Source organism: Protopterus annectens, chromosome 11.part0 (assembly GCF_019279795.1).
Source record: "Protopterus annectens isolate FY-2018-M chromosome 11.part0, PAN1.0, whole genome shotgun sequence".
Taxonomy (NCBI): domain Eukaryota; kingdom Metazoa; phylum Chordata; order Ceratodontiformes; family Protopteridae; genus Protopterus; species Protopterus annectens.
The window spans coordinates 1,097,297,122-1,097,323,406 of record NC_056745.1 but is presented as its reverse complement, the minus strand read 5'-3'; the positions used below and the strand labels follow the sequence as shown (position 1 = coordinate 1,097,323,406).

At 39.9% G+C, this 26,285-nt stretch overlaps 1 protein-coding gene across 1 annotated transcript in view; it reads left to right on the top strand.

The window, feature by feature from the left end:
• The window catches only part of METTL25 (methyltransferase like 25), a 1,435,064-nt gene that overhangs the window by 433,729 nt on the left and 975,050 nt on the right, over positions 1–26,285 (top strand). The window lies entirely within an intron of this gene.

Below are 26,285 nucleotides of genomic sequence, written 5' to 3'. Positions count from 1 at the left end.
TGAACTTAATGAATAGTGTAATTTTCCCATGTCAAAACTATTCCTGTAAAAAATAAACATTTTTTAGTTAGAGTGATCTTACAGAAACTTGCGTTTGTGAAGTCTTTATTGTAGCATAAATATGGAAAAAATATGTAATTTATAGAATGATTTGAGTGCACTGGCATGGTGGGTAAAATATAAGTACTATTCTTAGGATAGAAATGTGCTGCTTAGCTGTTTGGATGCTCCCCCTGACTGTCCTAACTTAATGAGCTTCATTCTTAATATTTTATTGCCGATGTTGTAGATAATGAATTCCTGCAGCTGTCAGTTTGCATTAGTAATGTTAATTGGTTCTCATTCGGATTTCAACAGTATTACCTAATTCAGCTTTACAGCAAACCTACAACACTCTGATTTGTATAAAGAAAGGTTTACAACTGCTAGTTGTACAGTCCAGCCCTACTATACCCTTAGTGACCTTTCAGTTCAGTGTAAGCATGTGTTACTGATTTATACATCCCTGCTATGTATCATTATACACCAAAAATGTGTACATTGTTTGGACATAGAGACATGACTGGCTTGCTTCTGGAAAAATACCATTTTTGGAAGTCTGTGAGATTTAAAATTTCTCCCATGAGTGTGTTGTTGCTGTATTATATTAGATTCAGATGTAGCTGTCAGCAGACAAAGTCTTGAGAATAAAAAAGATTGTGCTAGAATTTTAAAGTACATGCTTTCATCAAGAAAATAGCTCTGTACTTTCCATTTTAAATGTCGTTCGCTATTGATGAATGGATGATATATAGTATAATGATATAGAATTTATCAAGTGCAAAGGCTGAGTGTATCTAGTGTGTGTGTGTGTGTGTGTCTTTAATTGAAGATTTGATGTTATAATTTTCATTCATTCCTCAACGAATGGGTCTCAGATTCAACTCTGTTGTTTTCTTTTAGAGTCTTGGATCTCACTTACAAGCTCCTCCCCTTACCCATAATATCCCTTCCTAATACTTTACCTCAGACCTCGTTTGCCACTTTAACAATTAGAAAAATAGAGTTTCTCTCTTTTTCTCTTTAGTAAATCACTTCTTTAGATAACCCTTCCTCTCTTTACTCATTCCAGTAGTTTCTCATATGCTTTTTCTCTAACTTTGTTTGGGTATTTCTTTTTTTACCACAGTTGGTAATCACCTTTCCTTTTGTTACCTTACTTTCTAAGGTAATCTTTGTTGCTATTGTTGGTAAACTTTTTTTCTGTTTAAAAAAAAAAAAATATATATATATATATATATATATATATATGTATATACACATATGCATATATATATATATATGTGTGTGTGTGTGTGTGTGTGTGTGTGTGTGTGTGTATATATATATATATATATATATATATATATATATATATATATATATATATATATATATATGTGTGTGTGTGTGTGTGTATATATATATATATATATATATATATATATATGTATATATATATATATTGGGTATTACAATCTTTTTCCTTACTTTTGTAATTGTTTATTGTTCGTATGGCTGAAAAGCCTACCAGTTTTAAAACGTGCACTTCCTGTGTGCCTAAGGTACCTAATTCTGATGCCCACAGGGAATGGGTCTTTTGTTTAGATCCTTCAAATTTAAAAGTGCCTTGTGAAACCTGTGTTGGATTTAACTCGGGGACTGTCAGTGACAGATGTAATAAGTTGGTAATGAGGAGCCTTTTGCTTTTTCTTCCACAGCTTTTACTTTAGGGGCACAAATCCTCTTCAAAAAGCAGAAATCTTCAGAGCCCAGGGAGCATAGGAAGCACTCTTCTGCGTGGTCTCCAAGATCCGCTCCAATCTCAGAGCTACCTTCTAAAGTTAAAAAAGTATCGGATCTGACACCCTATCAGTCCAGAATCCCTGCTTTTCTTCAGAGCTGTTGTCTCCTAGGCTCAGATCTCCCTTTTTACAGGAGACGCCTAGGAAGTTGCCTAGTCCTCCCTCCACCTCTTCCTTGATCAGGTCCTCCCAAAGTCTTTCTGAGGGAGATGTTGATAGGATGATGAGGAAATTTCTCAGAGTACAGATCCAGATGGGGATTTTACCGTTACCATTTCACATTGGATCAGTGAGCCTTCTACCACCTTTGCACCCTATTGTGACTCCTCTCCAATCTGTCTTGCAGTTTTGGAGCTATCGGACCTGAGAGTGCCAAGAGTTGAAGTGTCAGATCCAAAGATGCCACCTTCTTCGACTCTGACTTGTTTCCCTGACCTGTTCAGCACTGATCCCCACTGAGCAGGATGAGTCTCGGAGCTGAGGCTTTTGTCCTGGATCTGGGAGGATGACTTTGACTCAGAGGTTTTTGGAGTTGTCGCTTTCCCTTAGAGCCTCGGCTCTGGGCAGCTTATGTTGGACTCTTGTCTTCAGAGAGGAGATCTGTGAGGGGTAGAAAATCAGCTGAACTGAGAGCTTTGGCTCCAGTGAGTTTGGTTTCTAATTCTCGTCATCCTGCCTTCCAGGTAGTGGAGAGGGCTTTCTCCCATATGAGGGCTTTTTTAACTTTCACCTCCTTGGATCCTATCCCTGTTCCTCCATCAAATTTGAGCTCTAAGCCTCATCACTGTAAGAGCTTCCAGGCATTTCCTATTCAGGAGCTTCCCATTTCTTCTGATACCTCTCCAGAGCATCCCGCTGAAGAGGTTCCTTGCAAGAGCTAGTGCAAGAAGAGGTACTTAGATTCCCCTCAGAAATATTTGACTGAAGACACTGATTTTGATGAGGGGGAAGGATCCCCATGATCCCCACCAGAGGATGTCTCCTTCAGAGACATTGTACAGATTCTGCACCAAAAAAAGTGGTTGGTCCTCCCAAAGCCCTTTCCAAAAGGAATCTGTTTTTCTAGAAGCCTTCTGAGCTGGCCCACCTATGTCTTGGCTTACCCCCTGGTGGATGACCTTATAGACCTTCTCTCCCAATGGGCTTGGAAGAAACTGGACACCGTAGAGCCTATTCCCTGTTGACCAGACAAGACCCTTGGTGACCCTAAAGACAGGCAGTTTTGGAGTAAGAGAATCTCTGTAGATGCTATGATTGTTGTAGCAGCCACCAAAAAGGAACTAGACAAACAAAGCTCAACTGTCAGTCCTCCTAATAGAGAGTCTAGGGCATTGGACAGTTAGGGAAACCGCATTTATACTTCAGCAACCTTTGCCTTGTGGTTGCTTAACTACCTGGCACACGTTACTAGGTTACAGAGGGACTTGGTAAAGCAACTTTCTAAGTCTACACCAGGGTCAGTGTCAGCAGATGAAGAGAAAACGTATTCCTCAGAGCTAGACACCCTACAATCTATTATGTCCATGATGTTAATTTTTCACACAGCTGAAGGTTCGTCATAGGCTGCTGGTTCAGGCATAGCCATTAGGAGACATGCCTGGATGAGATTGTGTAATTTTTGTGGAGCCCTTTAAATCCTCATTCATCAATGCTCCCTTTGATGGAAATTCCCTGTTTGGCCCCACAGTTAAAGACACACTTTCCTGCAGTATGCAAAGATGGAAAGACATTGTCTGCTGTTGGAATCCATTTCTCTACCCCACAGATATCTTTTTCCAGGAATCACTATAGGGTTAAGAAAATGTGGTTCTGAACATCTCAAGGATCTTTTCCGGACTCATGTGGGGATTTTATCTTCCAGAGGCAGAGGGAGAAGTAACAATGGAAGATGCCGTCCTCGCAGCAGATGGGGTCCACAGAACCAAGGGTCCTGAGACTGTTTCTCGGGTAAACCCTTTCGGCTCTCCTGAAAGCTTCCTGACTGTTCTTCTCTGGATGCAGTCAAGGGATGCTTATCCTTGCATCTAAGCACCTAGACAGCCATCACAAGAGATTCTTGGGTGCAAAGGATCATATCCAGAGGATATTTCATTCCCTTTTCACAAAGTCCTTCATATGTCATCTGTCTCTCTGATGTTCCACCCAATCAGAGGTAGTTGGCATCTGTAGAAATTCAAAGGCAGCTAGAAAGAGTCATCCAGAGATCCCACCAGACCAATCAGGGTTTGGAATTTACTCAAGGCCCTTTTTAGTGATAAAGAAAACAGGCGAACTGAGACTTGTTCTAGATCTCAGTCATCTAAATCAGTTTGTGAAGAACTCCAAGTTCTGGATGGTCACGATTCAGTCCATTCTGCCTCTTCTACAGAAGGGTGACTGGATGTGCTCTATAGATCATAAAGATGAGTACCATCACATCAAAATAAACAGGCTCTCTTAAATATGTTTGCACTTTCGTTTGGGAGCCAGACATTACCAGTTAAGAGCCCTGCCCTTTGGTCTTACCACAGCCCCCAGGGTATTCACCAAATGCATGGCGGTGGTGGCAGCTTATCTCAAACTGCACGGATTCAGAATGTTTCCTTAATTAGATGACTGGCTCCTTTCCGCACCAACCAAGCATCTCCTAGAGAAGGCCTGGAAATTACTTGCTCTAGTTGTGTCCATTCCTAGGGATCATGGTCAGTCTTTCCAAGTCCCATCTTAAACCTGTTCAAGTCATGATGCTTATAGGAGCACGCCTGAACACTTGTCAGTCAGTTCACGTTTTTACCCCCAAACAGAGTTCATACCCTAAGGTTGCATGTCAGACAGATTCTAGAGCATCCCTGTACTCCAGCAAGATTGGCTTTCAAGCCTTAGGTTCAGTGGCTGCAGCAGTCATCCTTTTACCTGCAACTTGCCTTCACATGAGAGTTCTTCAATGGGCTCTGGCAGTACTGTGGTTGATGCTTCCGCAGCCTTTGAAACATCCTATAAAAACTTTGTGAGCCTGCAAAGACTCCCTACTTTGGTGGATCCAGTCCAATGAGGTTTGTCAGGGACTTCCTTTTATCTTTCCTCCCCATGGCAAAGGCCACATTGACCATGGTCACCTCCCAATTGGAGTGGGGTCGGGGATTTCTTGGGACGGACTGTTCAAGGTACGTGGTCCCTAGAAGAGACCAAATTGTATATCAATGTTTTTGAGATGAGAGTGGTCCTTTTAGCATTGAAGGCCTTTCAGAACTTTCTCCCTCTAGGAACACTTGCTATCCAGACAGACAATATATCATTGGTTTGGTACATCAAAAAATAGGAGAGAAACAGATCTTACACTCTTTGCCAAGAAGCAATGAGAGTTTGGCAGTGGACTATCTCTTCCAAACGCTTTATTGTAGCAACGCTAATACTGGAAAAATCCAACATTTTAGTTGATAAGCTCAGCAGGACCATCCTGATGCTGCTTAAGTGGTCTCTCAACCATGCAATGATGGAAATAATTTTTCATCAATGGGATCAGCCTTGCTGCAACCTGACCTTTTTGCCTTTCACTTCAGTAACAAGTGCAGCAGGTTCTTTACCCTAATTCTGCCTCAGGAGGAGTCTCCGAGAGATGCTGTAGTCCACACTTAGCCCTCTGGTTTCCTATATGCTTAACCTCTCCTCTCTTTAATACCCAAATTTCTCCAGAAAGCACAATGGTTGAAGAGCAAGGTAATCCTCATTGCCCCTTTCTGGCCTTGGCAGGTGTGGTTCCCATTCCTAAGATCTCATTTCATATGTCCATCTTGGACACTGGACCCCAGTCCAGATCTACTTTGCATTCATAAGGGATGATTTATCTAGATATTCTTGGCCACAAATTGACTGCATAGTTTCTCCAATTCCAGTGATGGCTAGACAGTCCAGGCTTTCCTCTCCAGTTTGCCAAATCATATTTTCATGCCAGAAACCTTCTATGAGAAAACGTTATGAGTAAATGGAAGAGATTTTACTATTGGGAAAACAAAGTTGGATCCGCTTACTCTCCAATTCCTGTTGTGTTAGATTTTCTTGCTTCAGCCTTTTAAGGTGGTGCCAGTTTCTCCAACATAAAAGTCCAGCTTGCACCCATCTCTGATTACCACATAGGACATAATACTTCCCCACTAGCATATTCTAAAATATGTAAGGCATTCCTTGAGGGTATCCTTCTGCTCAGATCTCTGATAAAGGATCCTTCTCTACCTTTGGAACTTGATGCTCTATTAGAAACTTTAATTCACTCTCCTTTTTAGCCTTTGGCTAAGTGAGATCTAAAATTTCTGTCTTGAAACACAATTTTTCTTGTTGCTATTATATCTTTGAGGTGAGTTTCTGGACTCCATGTGCTCTGTTCAAAGCTGCCTTATTTGATTTTTCACAAAGAGTGAACTTATGTACAAGCCCTTCCTTTTTGTCAAAAGTTGTCTCTGAGTCAAATATAAATCAAGTAATCAATTTGCCAGTGGTTTTTCCTAAGGCATACTTAGCAGCAGCGAACTCGATCTGAGGTAATGTAGCGGTAAAGGGCTTTATGGGTAAAGAGAGGAGCTTGAGAGGTGCACCGAAGAATCTAAAAAAATATGGCCAAGTTGGATCTGAGGTCGGATCCAAGACCCATTTGTTGAGGAAGAACGAAAATGGACAACCCAGATGCACAGTTATGGTGAGTACATAACTTTAATTTTTATTTATTTAATAATTATTAACATGTTAACAGATTTGATCTGTGGGAAATTTTCTGCTGTGACCTACACCTCAAAGATGAAGGTAAAATAATTTTTGTAGACATTTTAGTGTAGTAGGCAAACATTTAACATGCTTTTTCATAAAGGAGGGTGAAACTAGAGTGCTCTAAGAAAATGCATGCAAACCTAGAGAGAACATGTGGACTCCGCACAGATAGCGCCTGGAGGGCAGAATTGAATCCCAGACCCTGAAGCTGTTAAGTGAGGCAGATGTTTTACCAGCCACCATGATGTGTGTGTGTGTGTGTGTGTGTGTGTGTGTGTGTGTGTGTGTGTGTGTGTGTCTGTGTGTGTTAAAACACAAATGTAGACCAAATTATGCATGCACTTGTATGCACATTACATATATGTGTGTGTGTGTGTATGTATATATATATATATATATATATATATATATGGTTCCCCTTCAGAAGACTGAAATATCACAGTCCTGAAGTTCATAAGACTGAAGACCAAAATCCTTTTTTTTCTCCATAATAAATTTTTATTGATATATATTTTCCAAATACAATAAAATCACACACATAAAGAAGACCAAAATCCTGAAACTTCAAAATCCTGAAAACTCTAAAAACCTGAAACTCAAAATACTGAACACACACGGCATACATATACTGACTTTAAACAACATAAACCATATTACTTTCCACCAAGTATAAGCAGGGGGGCAAGCGCCCCTGCACCCCCATGTGGGGGGTTGTCCCCCACATCCCCTGCTACCTAAATATATCAGCTCCGAGATTGCACTTCACTACACTAAGTTCAATCACAGAGTTGCTATATTTATGTAGCAGGGGGTATGGGGGGGTATAGGGGGGTTTGCCCCCCTGCTCATACTTGGGTGCCGACTGCTATGCAATATTTCAGTTTTCTGAAGGGGAACCATATATATATATATATATATATATATATATATATATATATATATATATATATATATATATATATATATATATATATATATATATATATATATATATATATATATATATATATATATATATATATATATATATATATATATATATATATATATATATATATATATGTATGTGTATACACACAGACACGCACATTACATTGGTCATTCATTGGGGGCACTGTAGTTCTGTATCATCAAGAGTCAAACTTGCATAACAGTGAAAATCAAAACACAGAACAAATAAACCCCAAAACAAATTGAAGCAAAAATACTCAATACCAGAAAAAAGCAATGAATACTGTAACAACCCAGGAAAAAATTTCTGTACTTGTCAAGCTGTCCTTCACTTTTTCACCCCCCCCCAACTCTTACATCTCCATGGTCATACTAACCCAAAAAAGAGAGAAATGTATCTTAAAATGGAATCATTGCCAATGCACATTGAGAACCACACAACCAATGATTATCAAAAACAAGAAAAAATGCAAGAAGTACAAATCACATCCTTTAACATTAAAAAACCCACCCAAAAACAAAATAAAATCAACCCAGTATCAAAATAAACACATCTTCCCACTGCAAACTACCTTAGCAAAACATACATTCTGCATCATTGTCATTCACACATACTGCTGTTCAGTTTAATTTCCCTTTTCTGAATTTCAGCACACCAAGAAACATTTGATGATCTGTGCATTTAAGTAGAATATTGTTCACATTTCCCAATATCTATAATGCTTTTTTCTTTACATTTGCAATGATCACAACAATTTGTATTTATTTAAAAAAAAAATAAAAATTTTGCAGCAAAAATGTTTGAGGCCATTTGCCAAATAAAGCATAAAAGCACACTGAAAATGGGCTCAAAAATAAGCAATAGTAAACTGCTTTTGCCTTGAAACCCACATTTATTTATAGTACACATCTGGCAACACTTTACATTAAAAGATTTGGTAAGTTTTCAGTTTGATTTTCCACCTGTCTGTGGAGCCTAGACCATGACCGTTACATGTGTTAATGCAGCTACCAGAGACATTGTGGAATTTCATGATTTGATTGGAAAGAAAAATGCCCAAACCTGTATGAGGTCCTGGGACAAAGTTCCTGAAAAATGTTGAAATTTGAGGCAAAATGGTTCATTCTGTTAATGGTCAACATACTAGAACTGCCTTATTGAAGTAGAAGTAATTCTTTTGTATTTCCTTCTTGTGTTGAGGCTTTTTATTTTCCTCACGTTTTCTCAAAGATTTACCTTGAGCCCTTATCATTGCAACGCTAGAGCAGTCTTCCTAAAGTTGCAGGCATTTCAAGACCTACATCTCCAAGCTATACTCAGTCCACTTGTTAACATGGTAGTGGTATGGTGCATTATCGTGCAAAGTGTAACATGATCCTACCCCTTTTTTTGAGGAGACACGTAGGTTTGGAAATGTGCTGCACCTTCACTTTGCTTTCTGATAGCAATGCACATCCTAGGGCATCTAATTTGATTATGGCTAACTAGAGCAACTGCTGCAGATGAGTTATCTCTTATCAAATCAGTATCCCTAAGGATTCACAGTGAAATACAAACATAATTCACACAACTAGAAAATTAATAAAGAATGTCAAAAAAAGAAGAAGAAAAAGATTATGATCTTCACCTCAAACTCAGCTGGTATCGCAGACCTTAATATTTCTTCTACTAAATCCACTTCTATAGAAAAGGTGAACAATGCCAAGCTGCTAGGACTAATCTTTGACAGTAAGTTAAAGTTTTATCTGCATATTAGACACATTAATGCTAAAACAAATCAAAATTTAGGTATGTTATACATACAAAATTAAAGTTTACCTAACAGACCAAGTCCAAACACGGTCCACACAGACTTTACTACTTCCCTTCCTCTTATACATACCCCCATTCTAACATTCCATAACTCTCAGGAGCAAACTAAAAAACTGTTACTACAAAACAGCAAAATTCACAGCTAATTTTCATAATAAAATTTTCTGCTGTCTAGCACTTCAACAATTGCAATGGTTAGACTTTCAACATACCCTGAAGTACAGTTGTGTAAAATTTTACCATAATGATAGATGTCCTTCTCTTTACTTTTGCAGTGTTCTTTACATTAGGGATCCCCTACTAAGAGCATCCCAAAGTCCGGCCAGCATAGCAAATCCTTTAGGTTGCCTTAAGGTTTGCCGTATGTCACATATATATTCCTTGTGTAGAGTAGGGCATAAAGATGATGTCCGGCTCTACCATCCTTAGAACTGAGGGACACAGTAGGAACACCAGTCCAAGGAAAAGAGAGGTGATCAGTACATCCAGAAGAGAAATGGGCCAGGGGGCGGAGGGAGTGAATACTGCAACACTGAAGAGAAGGACATTTACCATTATGTTAAGTTTTTCACAACTGTACTATGTCCTTCCATTTCACTATTGAAGTATTCTTTACATTAAGGAGAGTGCCAAAGCTCAGAAAGAAACTTGGGAGGAGGATGGACCAGCTGAGCCCTCTAGGAAGCCATGAAGGATGGCACTAGCAAAACCAGCTCTAGCTCTGGAAATTCCATCCAGCTTGTAGTGCTTGGTAAATGTATGCACAGAAGTCCAGGTAGCTGCCTCAAGATTAGAGTTAATATACAAACCCTTGGAAAAGAAGTACCAGAAGAAGCCACAGCCCTAGCAGAATGAGCCTTAACAGAATAAAGAAAGCTCTTACATGAAAGGAATAACAAAAAAAAAAACAGCATTTGAGATCCAAGAAGAAATAATTTGCTTGGATACAGCTAATCCTAAGGACCTAGGATGAAAGGAAACAAAGAACTGATCAATATCCTAATACTCTTAGTCTTATCCAAATAAAGTCTGAGTTGTCTATGCACATCCAGCGTGTGGAGCACCTTCTCACTGGCAGATTGCAGAGAGGGGAAAAAAGTGGGCAGATGAATAGACTGATTAAGGGACAACTGTTTCACCACCTTGGGCACAAAAGAAGGACTAGTACGCAAGGACACCCTGTCCTTATGAAAAAACAGAAAAGGAGGACAAGCTGTAAGGGGTTGAAACTCAGACATCCATCTGGCAGAAGTAAGGGCTAACAAAAGTGCAGTCTTCCAAGTGCAGTGTTGCAAGGAAGTTGAAGCTGCAGGCTCAGTAGGAGCCTGAGTCAAATTTTACCAAACAAAATTAATTTCCCAGGGAGGAGGAACAGGCGTCTTGGGAGGCCTAATATGAAGGCCACTTTTAAAGAATTGTTTAGCTTCAAATCTAGAAACTAAGGAGGAGGAGATAAAGGCAGAGAAGCAGACATAGATGATAAATGGGCCTTAACAGAAGAATAAGCCAACCCAGCATTGAGCAGTTCACGCAGATAAGAGAGAACCAAAGGTGAATCCACAGAAAATAGATCTGGGTTTCAAGAAAGACACCAAACAGAAAACCTCTTCCATTTGGATAAATAAGATTTCCTACTATTAGGTTTCCTGGCCTCCAGAAGGACACTTAGCACGTCCTCAGAAAAAAAGGTGTCTATGTGGAATCAAAATCCTGTCACCTACAGTGTCAGTTGGACAGGTGGGGATGGATAACAGATCCTTTATCTTGTGTAAGTAGGTCCAGCCTGTGAGGTAACTTCTGATGATTGCCCTTGGCTAAATGCAGAAGAAGAGGGAATTAATGCTGTCTTGGCCAAAACGGAGTCACCAACAAGATTTTGGAAGAATCCTGTTGAATTTGTAACATGGCTTTTGGAATGAGGGGAAGGGGAGGGAATGCATAAAGAAACATCCCCTTTCAAGAAAAAGAGAGGGCATCTACCTTCCAAACCAGTGGACTTGGGACTCTGACACAAAATAGAGGAAGTTGTCTGTTCAGTGGGGAAGCAAATAGAGTTATTTGAAGAGTACCCCACTGGTGAAGAATGTCCAGAAACACATCCCTGTAAAGCATCCATTCATGAGATTGAGTTAAAGACCTGCTCAGTATGTCTGCCATAATGTTTTGACCTGAGAGAATGTAAACTGCCTGAAAAGTCGCTTGATACTGGAAGGCAAGATCCCACACCAGGAATGCCAACTGGCAAAGAAGATAAGATCTTGTTCTTGTCCCCCCCTGTTTGTTTACATTCCACATCACTGTGGTACTGTCTGTAAATACCTTGAGAGGTCCTTGGGAGAAAAAGAGGATGAAAATCCTGAAGTGCCAGCAGGAGAGCTCTCATTTCTTTGATAATGACGTGCTCTTTCTGTTGAAGAAGTGATCGCACCCCCTGCACCTTTAGGCAGCCAAAAGCTGCTCTCCATCCCACATCTGAAGCATCTGTGAACAGCTCCTGAGAGAGAAGAGGGGTATAAAAAGGAAACCCTGGTTTCAGAAACAACTGCTGGATCCACCAGTGAATTTCCTTCTTGAGACAAGGTAGAAGAATAACTACAAATTCTAGGGGATGCTCATGTTAAAGCCAAACTTGACTTTAGAAACCACTGAAATTTTCTCATGAGGAGTTTGGCCAGAGGGAGCATAGAGATGAGGGATATCATGAATCCTAGAACTGTCATAAACTCCCTGGTTGTAATAGAGGCCAGAGGAAGAAGAAAGTGAGTGTCAAGGCCTTGGAAGGAGGCAGGGATGCCATCATAGGCACTGTCTAAATCCTGCACTCCAGAAAAACATGGCCCTGAGAAGGAGTCAGAAAAAAAAAACTTTTTGAAGTTTGTAGTGAACCCTAGGCTTTGCAGAAGGGAAATGGGAAAATGAAGATTTTGCAACAGGATTTCTGGAGAGAATGCCTGAAATAGGAGGTCGTCCAAGTAAAGAAGTACTTGGGTCCCCTGAATCTTGCAAAAAGCAATCACTGGAGCGAGGTATTTAGTGAAAACCCTTCCTGAAAGGGGATGGATCAGTATATAGAGATAAACATCCTTGAGAACACCATGTAAGCCTGAGGAAGCAAAAGGGGGAACTAAGTCTGAAGGGAGAACATTCAAAAGGAGGCCACCTTCAAAAAAAGTGTTCAGTTGAGAGGGCCCTAGAATTGGTCTCTATGTGCCCTCTTTTGTGGGTACTAGAAACATCCTAGAGTAAAACCCTCAACCTCCTTTGGGACACTGGCACCTTTTGTATAGTATCCTGAGTCAAAAGGTCCCAAAACACCTCTGGAATGAAGGAGAGTTGTTCCTGAGGGGGCTGAGGAACACCCATAAAAGGGGGAAGGCATTTCCAAATCATGAAATATCCCTGATGAATAATGGACAGGACCCAGGATTCCTGAGTAATCTGTAGCCAAACAGGAAGAGGGAGAGAGAGAGAGAGAGGCGAAGTGAAAGAGGAAAGTGGCTGGGAAGAATAGAATAGTCAGACAGCACCTGGTTTATTTGGAAAAGGAGACTTCTGAGGCACTAAAGTCTGAGTAGCCTTAGCTGGAAAAGCCTGCTTGCCACCCTTTTTGCCCTTAGGAAGAGGACAAGATTGAATAAGTTCCTGTAAAGCTTTGCCCTTATCCTGAAGGGACTTAAACATATCAGCAGCAGCAGCAGCAGCTTCATCAAACAAGTGTTTATTATCATGAGAGGCATCCACCAACTTGGCCTTAATATCATCATGCAAACGTTGAAGCCAAAGCCAAAAAAACCTACTTATTACTGACCTAAAAGCAGCAGCCCTAGAGGAAGCATTTGCAGCATTATAGCTACAGTCGATGGAACAAGCCACCTGGGAGGAAATCTCTAACAGGGGAAGAGTAGAAGTTTTGCCCTCAGAGTCTGGAAGATCAGAAATAACCTGACAAGCCAGGGATAGGAGAGCCAGCAAGTACCTGGACATATGGGTCTGATAATTAACAGCCCTAAAAGCCAAGGTAGCAGAGGTATAAACCTTCTTACCTAGCCTTTCCATGGTCCTGCTATCTTTATCAGGGGATAGTAACTTGGGAGAAGGAAGGATTTGAGAGCACTTGTCAGAAGCTACAGACACCACCAAGGGGTCAGCAGAAGGACACTTGTTCAGATATTTGCAGTCCTCAGGCACTCTATATATTCAGGTTTCTTGGGAGCAGGGGGTTAAGAGTCTGGAACCTTAGAAGCATTGGAAAAAGCATCCAGCATTGCAGCCAACACAGGAGGAACAGCAGAATGTTTAGGAGAATTCATCTGCAGCAACTTATAGTATATCCATCATCCTGGAGATCGTGTCCCCAAAATAAATCTTTTCAAAGGGAGTATCAGGACTGGTAGGTATTCTTCTTCCTCTGATCCACAGTCCAGAGGAGAAGGAATCTGAGAAGAGTAAGCTCAGAGGAATCCTCTTCCCTGGGTCTTTTAGGGGAATAGAGAACCAAGGGAGGTGGAACAGAAACTCCATGAGGAGCTTTCAGTGCCATCAAAGCTCTAAACAAACCCTTAGTGAAGACCTGCCATTCACTCTGTGGATCCTTAGGAGCAGGAGAAATATGTTTAGGCTTTTGCTTTTTCTTCAGTGGGACATCTGTCTTATAAAATTTGCAAGACTTTGACCCAGGACAACATTCAATGATTGTAGTAGGGACTTCTTCTCTGACTAATATATGAGGAATAATACTATATATATATATATATATATATATACTAAGTCCCTCGGAAATAATCAGCTGTGGTTCCCCCTGAGCATCAGAAACATTCATCTGCAAAGCCTTTTCAGATGTGTTGAAAGTCAGATTCCCACTGGCCTCCAATCCGGTCATGGCAGAGGAATCCAACAACAAAGCCGGGTGAACCTCTGGGCATTCACTCACATCAGGAGAGATGTTCAGCAAAGGCTGAACAGTAGAAGATTCTGGCCTAGGCTTCTTGGCCTTCTTTTTCACTGACAGCTTTCCCTTTGAGTGGGAAGTACCTTCCATCATGTCTTCACAAGCAGCTTAAGAGTTACAAAAGCTTGACAAATGGGACAGGGTGTATGACCCTGAGAGGCACCTAAGCAAATAAGACACTGGTCTTCATGGTCTTTATGGGGAATCTGTCTCCTACACTGCCATTTACCCTTCTTGGATGACATGAAACCCCACAAGCATCCATAAAAAAGGATAAATAAAAAAGAACCCCAATGGGTCACTTATCTGCAACGGCTTAGTGATCCAGCAACGGTACAGGTGTTTCAGACCGATGATCAAGCAGTGGCGTTCGGACTGGCGGCAAACAAGTTCTGAGGATTGTACATCTGGATGTCACCTTTATGCTCTATGTTACGCAAAGGGCATGCTTGTGATGTATGGCGTACTGTAAGGCAACCTAAAGGCTTTCATATACTGGCTGGATGTCGGGCCGCCCTTAGCAGGAGATCCCTAATGTAAAGAATACTACAACAGTGAAATGGAAGGATAACATAAAAAACATGAAAAAATCCTACATACAATAAAACATATATAAATATATATTTATATATATATTTTTATATATATATATATATATATATATATATATATATATATATATATATATATACTATGGTGGTGGTGCTGCGGTAGCGTTGTCGCCTCACAGTAAGACGTTGTTCTGTTCGATTCTCAGCTAGAGTGTCTTTTGTGTGGAGACATGCATGAATGGGGGTACCTTCGTTGAAGGTTGTGCGTCAGGGCCGGCAACTTGGCACGTAAAAATCTACAGCCAATCATTAGCGGACTGGAGTTCCACTGTGGCAACCCCTAACCGGGAAAAGCCGAAAGACACAACAATATATATATATATATATATATATATATATATATATATAAATATAGAAACCAACTTTTCATGTGCATGAAAAGTTAGTTTCTATATTTTTCTATATATATATTTTTTTGTATGTAGGATTTTTTCATGTTTTTTGTGTGCTTATATATGTATATATATATATATATATATATATATATATATATATATATATATATATATATATATATATATATATATATATGGGTCTACCTGACAACACCGATGCACTACAACACCGACAACAAAATCACCGACACCACATAACCGAAAGTTCACAAACACGAAACTTCACATGCCTGACACACCACAATCCCGACAATCAACAAACAAAACAAATCCCCTGTCCAAAAAGCACACACACAACACAAGCACACCAAAATCCTTACAAACCCACACGAAACCTTACATACACAACTATCTATAACCTTAACCCAAACCCTAAGGTCCATCACTATCGCACACTCACCTAACCCGCGCACTAACCCTAACTCACTTAACCCGCCCCTAACCCTAAAGACTGTCACTATCGCACACTCACCTAACCCACGCACTAACCCTGACTCACTTAACCCACCCCTATCCCTAGAGTCTGTCAGTATCGCACACTTACCTTACTCGCACCCAAACCCTAACGTCCGTCACTACCGCATACTTACACAGCCTTTTCACATGTCGGTGTTCTTAGCGTCGGGGTTTTCATCCATCGGTCATCTCAGTTTTCCATCTTCTGGTGTCAGTGTTCTCATCGTCGGCGTTGTCAGCTTTCGGCGTTGTCAGGTAGACCCATATATATATATATATATATATATATATATATATATACATATATATATATATATATATATATACTCCATGTAAATGTTTATAGATTTTTATAAACATATTTCTTAACATCGGAATGGTTATTTAAATAGAATCACATATATGTAAGAGATTTTCTTTCTTTCTTTTTTTAATGTTGATCAAGTAAGGCTTTTGCTTCTTTAAGAGATGATGAATTCTTAATTGTCTCTATTACTGCATCTGTATATATTGCATTCTTTTTAAGCCACATTGTATTAGTCTGAGGAAGCGCTTACTTATTAAATATTATACCTGCTTTTGCCGTGGTGCTCTTTCTTTTTTATTCATTGGATATTTGCTGTTCTACTAAGAGGAGCTTCATACACCAGCCCTTTGTGTATATATTTCATATATTCCATACAAAACAAATAATCACAGACAGCAGACAACATATCAGTGTATCACAAACACAACCCATAAGGTATAACAATAAACTCACACAGCCTGTAAGGCATAATAATAAACCAAACCTATTAGTCATTGGCGACTGAATTGTGAGACACACCTATGTTCCGCTCAACAAGTAAAAGATCATGGTCAGTTGTCTGTCAGGTGCCGGAATCTGCCACATCACGCACACATTTAAGTCTCTCCATAACAGGTACAAGCATGACTCTGTCATTGTCCGTGTTGGCATGAATGACTTGAGACGTACCTCCCTGGACTATATGAAGAGAGACGTGACTGAGCTCTCAGAGTATGTGTCCCAGGCAGGTCTGACCCAAGCCCTAAGCAGCATCCTACCTTCACCAAGAATGATACCACAATACCAACAAAAAATAATTGACTTGAACAATTGGCTTAGTTTCTAGTGTCCTTCCAAGGGGGTCTAGTATCTGTCTGCCTAGGATGACATGGTTGACAGGCCTTGATGTGTTGCCAGAGATGGCCTCCACTTGTCACTCCTGGGATTCAGGATTCTGGCCAAGGCTCTTGCCTCCCACATTGTGCCTTTTTTAGGCAATGCCCCAAAGACAAATCTTCCAACTTAAACGATCTGTTAAAAAGCAGATTGAAGGTCATGCTGCTTAACACTAGGAGCCTTAACCTAAAAATGCACTCACTGGAGATTCTCCTTGCACTGGAAGATGCCGACATCTTTGCAGTCACGGAAACTTGGTTCAAGGCTGCGGAGAGCACCCCTGCCTTACCAGGTTATGCCTCATTCCACACATTTCGACCACAAAATGTGTTCGGGAAGAGTAAGGGTGGAGGAGTCACTATTTTCAGTAAAGACAAGCACACCTCCAGACTAGTTTGCCAGCATGATGCACTAGAACTACTCCAGGTGCAACTGACAATTGGCAAGACATCCATCCAAGTTATATCCAGCTATAGACCCCCTCCATGACTCAGGACACTAACTACTCCTACCTGGGCTTACTTAACTCCATCAAGGTACCCCTTAACACCATGATCCTTGGTGACTTCAACTACCTCACCATAGACTGGGTGAACTGTTCCTGCTCTAATGTACTTACTCAATGATTCCTTGACTTCATCAGTTCTAATGCACTAAACCAGCTTGTCTCATCCATTGCAAGGGGAGATAACATTCTAGAATTGGTTCTCACCAACATGGGCCACCGCTGTACCACCCCCATAATAAGTTCTTCCTTGGTGAGATCAGACCGTTGGTCTGTCTCATTTGAAGTTTCTATCCGATCCAACACCCCCTCCCCCCAACAGTCATAACCAGGCTAAAAAACTTCTCAAAAGCTGAATACAACTTTCTAAGGGAGGGTATCAGTAGCTTCGCACCACCAATCCCCTCAGGGGATGCCGACAACTATGCTGAACAGTATGCCAGTGCAGTATACAAGCACCTCTACAACTGCATAGACTCAGACATACCCAACAGAATAAAAACCTGCTTCTCAAGGAAACACGATCCTATTTGGTGAACATCCTCTATCAACAGGCTTTACAACAAAAGGAAAAAAATGTTCTCCATGGGTAAAAAGGCAGAAATTCCCAATTGAAAAAACTCCTTAGCCTCAACAAGCAAATTAGATCACTAGTGAAAACCTCCAAAGCCAATTATGAATCGAAACTCGCCTCCAAAACAAAGGGTAACCACAAAGCCTTTTTCAATTCTGTTAGGAACCTGTATGGCAAAGCCCAGGTTTGTTTTGAATTAGTTCTTAACAGTACCACTTACACTGATCCTATTGAGTTAGCCAACCTGCTAGCAGATAGGTTCAGCGCAAACGTCACCCCTCTGCCCCCCCCAAAGGCCCATTCATTATCCCAGATACTTGTCCCACACCTTACATCTTCGTAAATCAAGTGTTAAAGGCCCTATCAAAGACAAAGAATACAGCTTCCATTGGACATGATAGTATCCCAGGCTGTATTCTGAACCATCTCGAGCAAGAACTAGCCTTGCCATTGAGAACCCTATTCAACCATAGCCTAAGTACAGGCTTCATTCCAGCATAGCATAATTCAGCATTAGCAAGCTAACAAAAAAACACATAAACAATGATCAAAAGGACTTCTGTAACAAACCTCCCACAGCCCTAAAATCTAATCTTAAAAAATTCTGGAACCCTGTTAACCAAATATTACATCTCAGTAATCTTAGCTCTCCCAATCCATGCCCAGACAAGACATCTGAAGAAACTGCCACTATCTTCAATACCTATTTTATCGATTCAATATCTAAGCTACTGAACCCTAACCAAAACTTCTCTACTACTAACATCTCCAACTTTTATGAACCTACTCCTAATACCATCTCCTTAAATACCTTCTCCCTCAGACCTGTACCTACTAGCTGCATCAAAACTCTACTATCTAAATTAAAACTATGCTCAGCATCAGCTGACAATGTTCCTTCCACTTTTCTTCTACTTGCAGCTGACTCTCTTGCTCTCCCTGTATCTGTTCTAATCAAGTGCTGTATCTCTGAATCTAAAGTCCCTTCCATCTGGAAACAATGCTACACTGATATCTCCAACTTTAGACCTATCACTATCCTCTCCCCTCTCTCTAAAGTACTTGAAAAATGCATTCATAAAAAAGTTATGCAGTATCTAATGCAGGAAAATCTGCTAACACCCACTTAACACAGCTTCAGACCCAAACACAACACTACAACTCTATTATCCTTCTTCAACACTGTCTCTATAGCCATGGATGACCATAAACTTATTTCTTGCCTATTCTTGGAACTCTCAAAAGCTTTCAACACTGTCTCACACTCTCTTCTGCTGCACAAACTGCATAACCTCAACTTCTCCTCTGATACTGTTGCATGGTTCTCCAGCTACCACACTGATAGATCTCAATCAGTGAGATGACACTCTGCACTCTCCCATCCTCTCCCTGTAAAAATGGGTGTACCTCAAGGGTCTATCCTAGGGCCTTTATTTTAATATCTTTACTAATCAGCTCTATACCTCCTGTCCTCAGTCATCTTTAGTGCAGTACGCAGATGACTCTACAGTCATCACCACAGCCAACTCTCCCTCTAAGCTCTTCTCAGCTACTCATGCATCTTTTATGGCTGTCCAACAGCCAGCTCATCCTTAACCCTAAAAAAACTAAGCTGTTCCTCTTCCTGCCTAAAAAGTTCAACAATATTAAACCCTCCTTCTCCATACAGTCCCTCAATAACACTCCCATTCAGGTAGAATCCAGCACTAAGCTCTTAGGCGTAACCATCGACGATCAGCTTAAATTTGACTTGCACGTTAATAACTGTATCAAAAAGACTCATTCAGAATTAAGGCTCCTTTACCGTAACAAGAAATTCTTTACCTCTGAAGCCAAGATTGCTCTCTCAGTCTCTTACCTACCTTCTACCCAGTCTAATGTACAATTCTCACAAATCTTAACTCGGCACTCCTGACCAAACTTGAATCTACCTATAACAAGGTATCTAGATTTGCTGCCCAAAAAACATACAAATCCTATCACTGTCTGTCTCTAAAACACCTAAACTGGCATGAATTACCCCACCAGCTTCTTCTCTCTCAGCTCCAGATCATCCATTCTATCCTATACCAACCTTCCTACTGCCCAACACTATCCCCTCTCATCTCTCATTATTCTCCCTCCAGACCTTTCTGAAGCTCTAACCAAGACCTACTACAAATCTACAAACCCAAGTCTAAATTTGGACACAACATGTACAGCTATCATCCCACTGTTTCCTGGACTAGGCTTCCACTAGAAATCAGGACCCTTACACATCCTAAACAATTTAAGACAGCCACCAAAGAGCACTTTAAAAGTCACTGGTCCTACCACTGCACTCTCCCTCCTTAAACCTCCCCTACTTCTCATACCTTAATCTACTTTCTGCCCTTAACTCACTCTTCTTACTAGCTCTCTCTAATCTACCTTGACTACTCTTTCTGCTGTCTTCTAAAATCTATTAAGCAAATCGCCTCAGAGAAACATTCTATTGTAATTGTCTTGCCTTCATGCAACTACATTATGATAAAACTGGGTTTTTGTAACCACTTACCCTGAAAACTATATTCATATTAATAATATATTTATTTTATACATCTTGAAATAGTTTTGCTATACTGCTAATTATTGACACTGTATAACATTGCATTGCTACTTAATGCCTTGTAATAATCCTGTAACATTGCTGTTTAATGATAATTTATAATGAAAATTGTTTAATATGTTGGAGCTTTTCTTCCCGGGCCTCCGCTGAAAAAGGGCTCTTCAGCTCATTTGGACAATCTCGGTCAACAAATGTAAAATAAAAAAAAATAAATAAATAAAATAGTGGAGAACTGCCATTGTCATCCGTTTGCACAAAGGTAGTGCCACTATTGACCATGGAAACTATTACCCCATTAGCTTGACAAGCTTGATCTGTAAGGCCATGGAGCATATTATTATGGACCTCATAAACAAGGACATAGGCAGTCTCCAAACACTTGACCCCACCCAGTTTGGATTCGTCAAGGGCAGGTCTTGCCTTTTGAACCTGGTTGATTGTCACCAAGGCCCTGGATGAGGGAAAGTCAGTAAATACAGCTTACCTTGACTTGGCCAAAGCCTTTGACACAATCCCCCACTCGGGCATCATCAAAAAGCTAACACAACTTGGCTTAAATCCCTGTCTCATCAGGTGAATAGCCAACTGGCTTACCAATAGGACTCACAAGGTCAAAATAGATGCCTGTACCTCTGACAGCAGATCTGTCACTGGTTGTGTTCCCCAGGGATCTGAACTGAGACCCATACTGTTTGGCATGTACTTTTCAGAGGTCTAGTTAAAGACAAAAGGCCTGTGGCTGACCATGTTTGCTGACGACGTTAAGTTGGGTGCTGTCATTGACTCCCCAGATGATGTTAACATACTACAAGAGGGTCTCACAGCAGCAAATGACCGGTGACAATTGATGGCCGTAAGTTAAACCCCCAAAAATGTATTATCATACCATTCGGCAAAAACATGGTCCCTACTGTTTACCACATCAACAGCAGCCCCCCAGTTACACAACCTGTGGTGAGAGACCTGGGTACCCAAGTTGACAATAATCTCACATTTGACCATCTTGTAGCGGCAGTGGTCAGAAAAGCCTTTTACTTGGTTCATCTCATAAATAAAGGGATTGCATCCAGAAAAAAGAAGGCTATTACGTCTCTGTACTTCTCCCTCATTAGGCCAATAATTGAGTACATCGCTCCGTTTGGTATGTACCTCTACAAACACCTGCACTTACTGAAAAGGCCACAGAAATACCTCACAAAGAGAATCCATGGCCTCCAACACCTGTCCTTTGTGGACAGGCTCAAATCACTATCACTGTACTCTGTATCATACAGATTGCCAGAGGTGAGCTGTGTCTCGCCTACAAGGCAGTCTTAGACCCTGCTCTACTAGAGATGCTCCATATCTGTAAGTGTAACTCCTCTAGCATTACCCGATCGAAAGGCCTTAATCTAATACGTGACATTAACAAAACCTGCTGAAGAGACAGGTTTGTCTCTCACAGGCTGCCCCATCTCTGGAATAGACTTCCCTTACATGTCAAGCAAAGTATGTCGCTGCCCCTCTTCAAGCACAACCTTGATAAGTGAATGGGAAACCACAAATTTGTTCCAGGGGTTCCACCTGTGTCACTCATTGACAGTGGTGACAGGTGCTGACTGAGGTTTCTTTTTTAGGGATAAACTCTTTGTTAGGCTTATAATGGCCCCAGGGTCATTAGCCTAGTAACCTCTTATGATCCTATGATCCTATAATCACAATCTACTAATTGTGAAAGTTGTGAATTTAGAACAGAGGAAATAATACCTCTGTGAAAGCAATACAATAATAAATGAGACAATAATAACTTTATTTTTATGTAATGTTTTTCCAACACATGAATTTTGAGGGATGGACTCGAGCATAAAGTCCATTGAGCCAAAGAATATTTTTTCTAGAGAAATATGTATGAATTTTCATTCTGATGCAATGATAATTTAGTACACTTGAATTTCTAACTACAATTTCATTTGCAAAATGGCAAGTCATATAATATCCCTGCCTTAGTTGAAACCAGGTAAAATGCAGAATTTCAGATCTTGTTAAGGTGTTTCGAATTTTACATGGTATGCATTTGCATATGAAAGAAAAAGGAAACTTTTCATATTTTAAACAAATTTAAATACATTTGCAATAAGGATGTCATGAAATTATAAAAGCAAAGTAACTCTTGGAAAATCAAAACATACATTGTGTTGTTTTAATTTCATAAAATATCATAAACACTAGTTGCTGTTCTGAACACCCACTGTCTAATATGCTCATTTTGTGAGGGTGCAATTCCTTTAACTATGAAGAGGGAACAAGTGTCTACAAACAAAACTCATGGTTATGGTTTATTCAGATTCAACACCCACATGCACGCTTGCATGCTAGCACGCGCACACAGTGACAGAGCAAGAACAGATCAATGACTCTTGAACTAGGATCAAACACTTTATTGACAATATACACTTCAAATATCTAATTGTGATCAGATAAAACAAATAACCACCATATTGTGTTTTAGTCTGCTTCACACAGATGCACATTAGCCTTAAAAAATACATCTGTGACTGTTAAACAGTGATCACATAGGACAAGTGGTCATTGACATTGACCTAGACTGTATGTGCACCAGTTATGTCCATTTTATTGACTGTTAAACTGCAGTTAAAAATAGGGGCAGTCACTTTCATGCACAGACTGCACTTGTAACCATCAATTATAGTCACCTTTTTCATTATAGACACTTAAGGTTGTTTCACACAAACACACACACAAGCTTTGTCAAGCCAGAGAGTATGACTGTAATGTAACCCATCCAATCTGTATCAATGACTGACAGCTATCCCACACGTACAAGACTTCTCAAAAATATAATAATCATTTTCATAGTATATCAGAGAGCTTTAATTGTGAGCTAGAGTGAAAGAATATATGAGCAGTTTCATATTTAGATGACAAAGCCTTAAGACAAGTAGGATAAAAAATAAAAGGATCAGAAAACCGAACTGGAGGTAAGGGCAAGATACTTTACACTGCACATTTCAGATTTTAAAACATTGCAACCATGCTTAAAGCTTTTTACATGGACTGAGAAGGCAGTTGCTGAATTATTAAGCAGTATGTGTAATGTTTTCCATGTTACAGTACAAAATGATTGTTCTGTTTATATAAGTACACTAGAGATTGTAATTAGTGTACTAGAAAAAGTATTTTAAACAAGACAGCAAAATGGGCAGTCTCCTTGTGCAGCAAGCAGAATACTGAAGAGCGTAGCTTAATAAAAGAAAAATGTGTTATAATTTATGTGCATCGGTTTAGCTGGTAGTAGCATTTGTTTTAGTGCTGGCAGATAACTTGCATTTCAGGATACTATAGAGGCAGAAAAGAAAGACCTCTATTAGATGAAGCCTGTGACCCAGGCAACTGAGGTTCACCGTTCAGTAAGCAGCCCCATCACTGGTGGAGCAATGCAGAGTGGGAGAGAAGTGAAAGAGTGTGCCCAACTTGCCTCTCCTGAGGAGAGACTTTTGAACACTTGGAGAGCACACAGGTAAATGCAGTTTCCTTGGTGGATACAGGGGAAACCACTTCCCTTGCTTCAGTGTTGGGGACACAGCTGCTTGTTAACGAAGTTCCTTTACTTCTGTAAGGAACAGCCAGAGGGTTAGCCCATTGCATGTCTTCATTCCCCTTCTTAACTGAATATGTATGTGGAGGATGAGCCATAAAAAGAAAAAAACTCAAACCTCCCTTAAAGGCTGTCTGAATAGTGGTCTCTCCCAGATGATCCTTGGTGGGCTGACAGTTTCTAGACAGTGTGATAGAAAGTACAAAAATATCCTACTTTTGCTTAAAAGTTTTAAAATAAAAAAAATAAATTTGCCGCTGCAAACCAACAATCTGTTAATAGAGAAGACAGTGGAATGTTGATGTTACATTCCATTTCATGTCCATTGCACATGATCTTTTATTTATACAATAATTATCAGTAACTTTGATGGGACACCCTCTTCTTCTCCAAGGTAACACAAGGCCCAAAGCAAGTGCCTAATTAGCATTTGCTAGATATAGCTGTAAGTTTCCTTTGCAGTAAATTAAATATATTAAACTGTATGGTTATTGGTTAAAAGATACATAATATGCCAAGCCACAAAGCCCCACTTATTCTATGGTGTCTCTGAGTGCAGGAATATCCTGTTGTGTAGGCAGAGATTTTGAATAGGGTTTACATGGAGATATGAGTGTTTTTCTTTGATTTTTTATTTTTTTTTTTTGCTATGAACTATGGGACTTTTGTTGTTTTGTGCATATGTGTAATATGTTGTGTATTATATTACCTATGGTGCTGTTTGAATTTCATAATGATGTGTTGTTATGGTTTAATTGTTTAATGCATATTGTGCACTGTGAGAGACTGGAGATTATGCATGCACTACTTACATTTAATTCAGTGGTAAAGTTCAACCTTGTTATATATTAGTTTATATTTTATACACGTGATATATACAGTTCATTTCAGTTTACTTAAATCTTTTTTTTTTCTTAAGTCAGGTACAAACACAACTTTTGAAATGTTATTAAACACTGTATTAAATACTCACAGTAGTGAACATTATTTAAAATCATTTTATTTGATATATGAAATACATATTTCCTAGTTAGGATTTGGAATTCTATAAGTAAACAGTAATTGTTAGTTGTAATGTCTACAGTGAATTAGTCATTATATGTGATTTTTCCCATTGTCTCCCTACTGGATTGTGTATTTTGCAATCTGTTTTTTTTTTTTTTTTCTTTTCAGATTTTGGATTTGGCCTTGTAAGTGTTTCTTTCTTTGCCCTTTTTTCCCTTAATTTTATTATATTCATTGAGTATATGCCGTTTCTTTTTATTTAATCAGTTTCACTCTTTCATTGATCTGTGTTATATCTGATCCTTCTATTAATCATATTTGCTGATGGGTTACTTATTTTTCTGTTTGTAATGTTTGTGCATTGTCCATGTTAGTCATTTTAGTTTTCCTGGGTGTTAATTGGACCTTTTTCTGACCTTCTTGGTGTTCTTTTATGTCATATTTTAGTAGATGTTACATTTCATGAAAGTCATACAAATCATCAAAAATAGAAGGCAACTGGGCATTGTGGCCAATTATACTTTAGCAAATACTGCTCTTAGACCTTACCTCACTTTTACAAGGAGAGAGAGGCCAGTCACGTAGGGGTGAATTTATGAATATCCATCCAATTGTCTGACTCCTGTCTAATATATGACAGTGTGTCACATTGCTTGATCTGGAATAAAGGTTTGTCACAGAGAAAGGTTAGTTGTCTGACAAGTCTGTTTCCCAAGAAAAAAAAGCCCCCTCGAAGGATATTTTCGTGTACTTTCCACTATGCCAGTTTGCAGTCATCTGCAAACTTTGTCAGCCATAGTCCTCCTATGTTGCCTGTACTTCTGAGAAGTAGATGACAACAGGGGCCAAGGACTGAGCCCTGTGGGACACCACTTGTGACCGGCTTGGAATCTGACATGGCCAGCAACTCTAACCCTGTGGGTTCTGTCCTTTAGCCAGTTTGCAACCCATCTTGTGACATATGGGTTTACATTTAAGCTGGTAAGTTTCTCTATAATACCCGAGTGGGGTATTGTGTCGAAAGCTTTGCAAGGTCAAGGTAGGCTGTATGGACTGCCTTTCCCTCATCAATGGCCTTGGTGACTGTTTCGAAGAAGTCGAC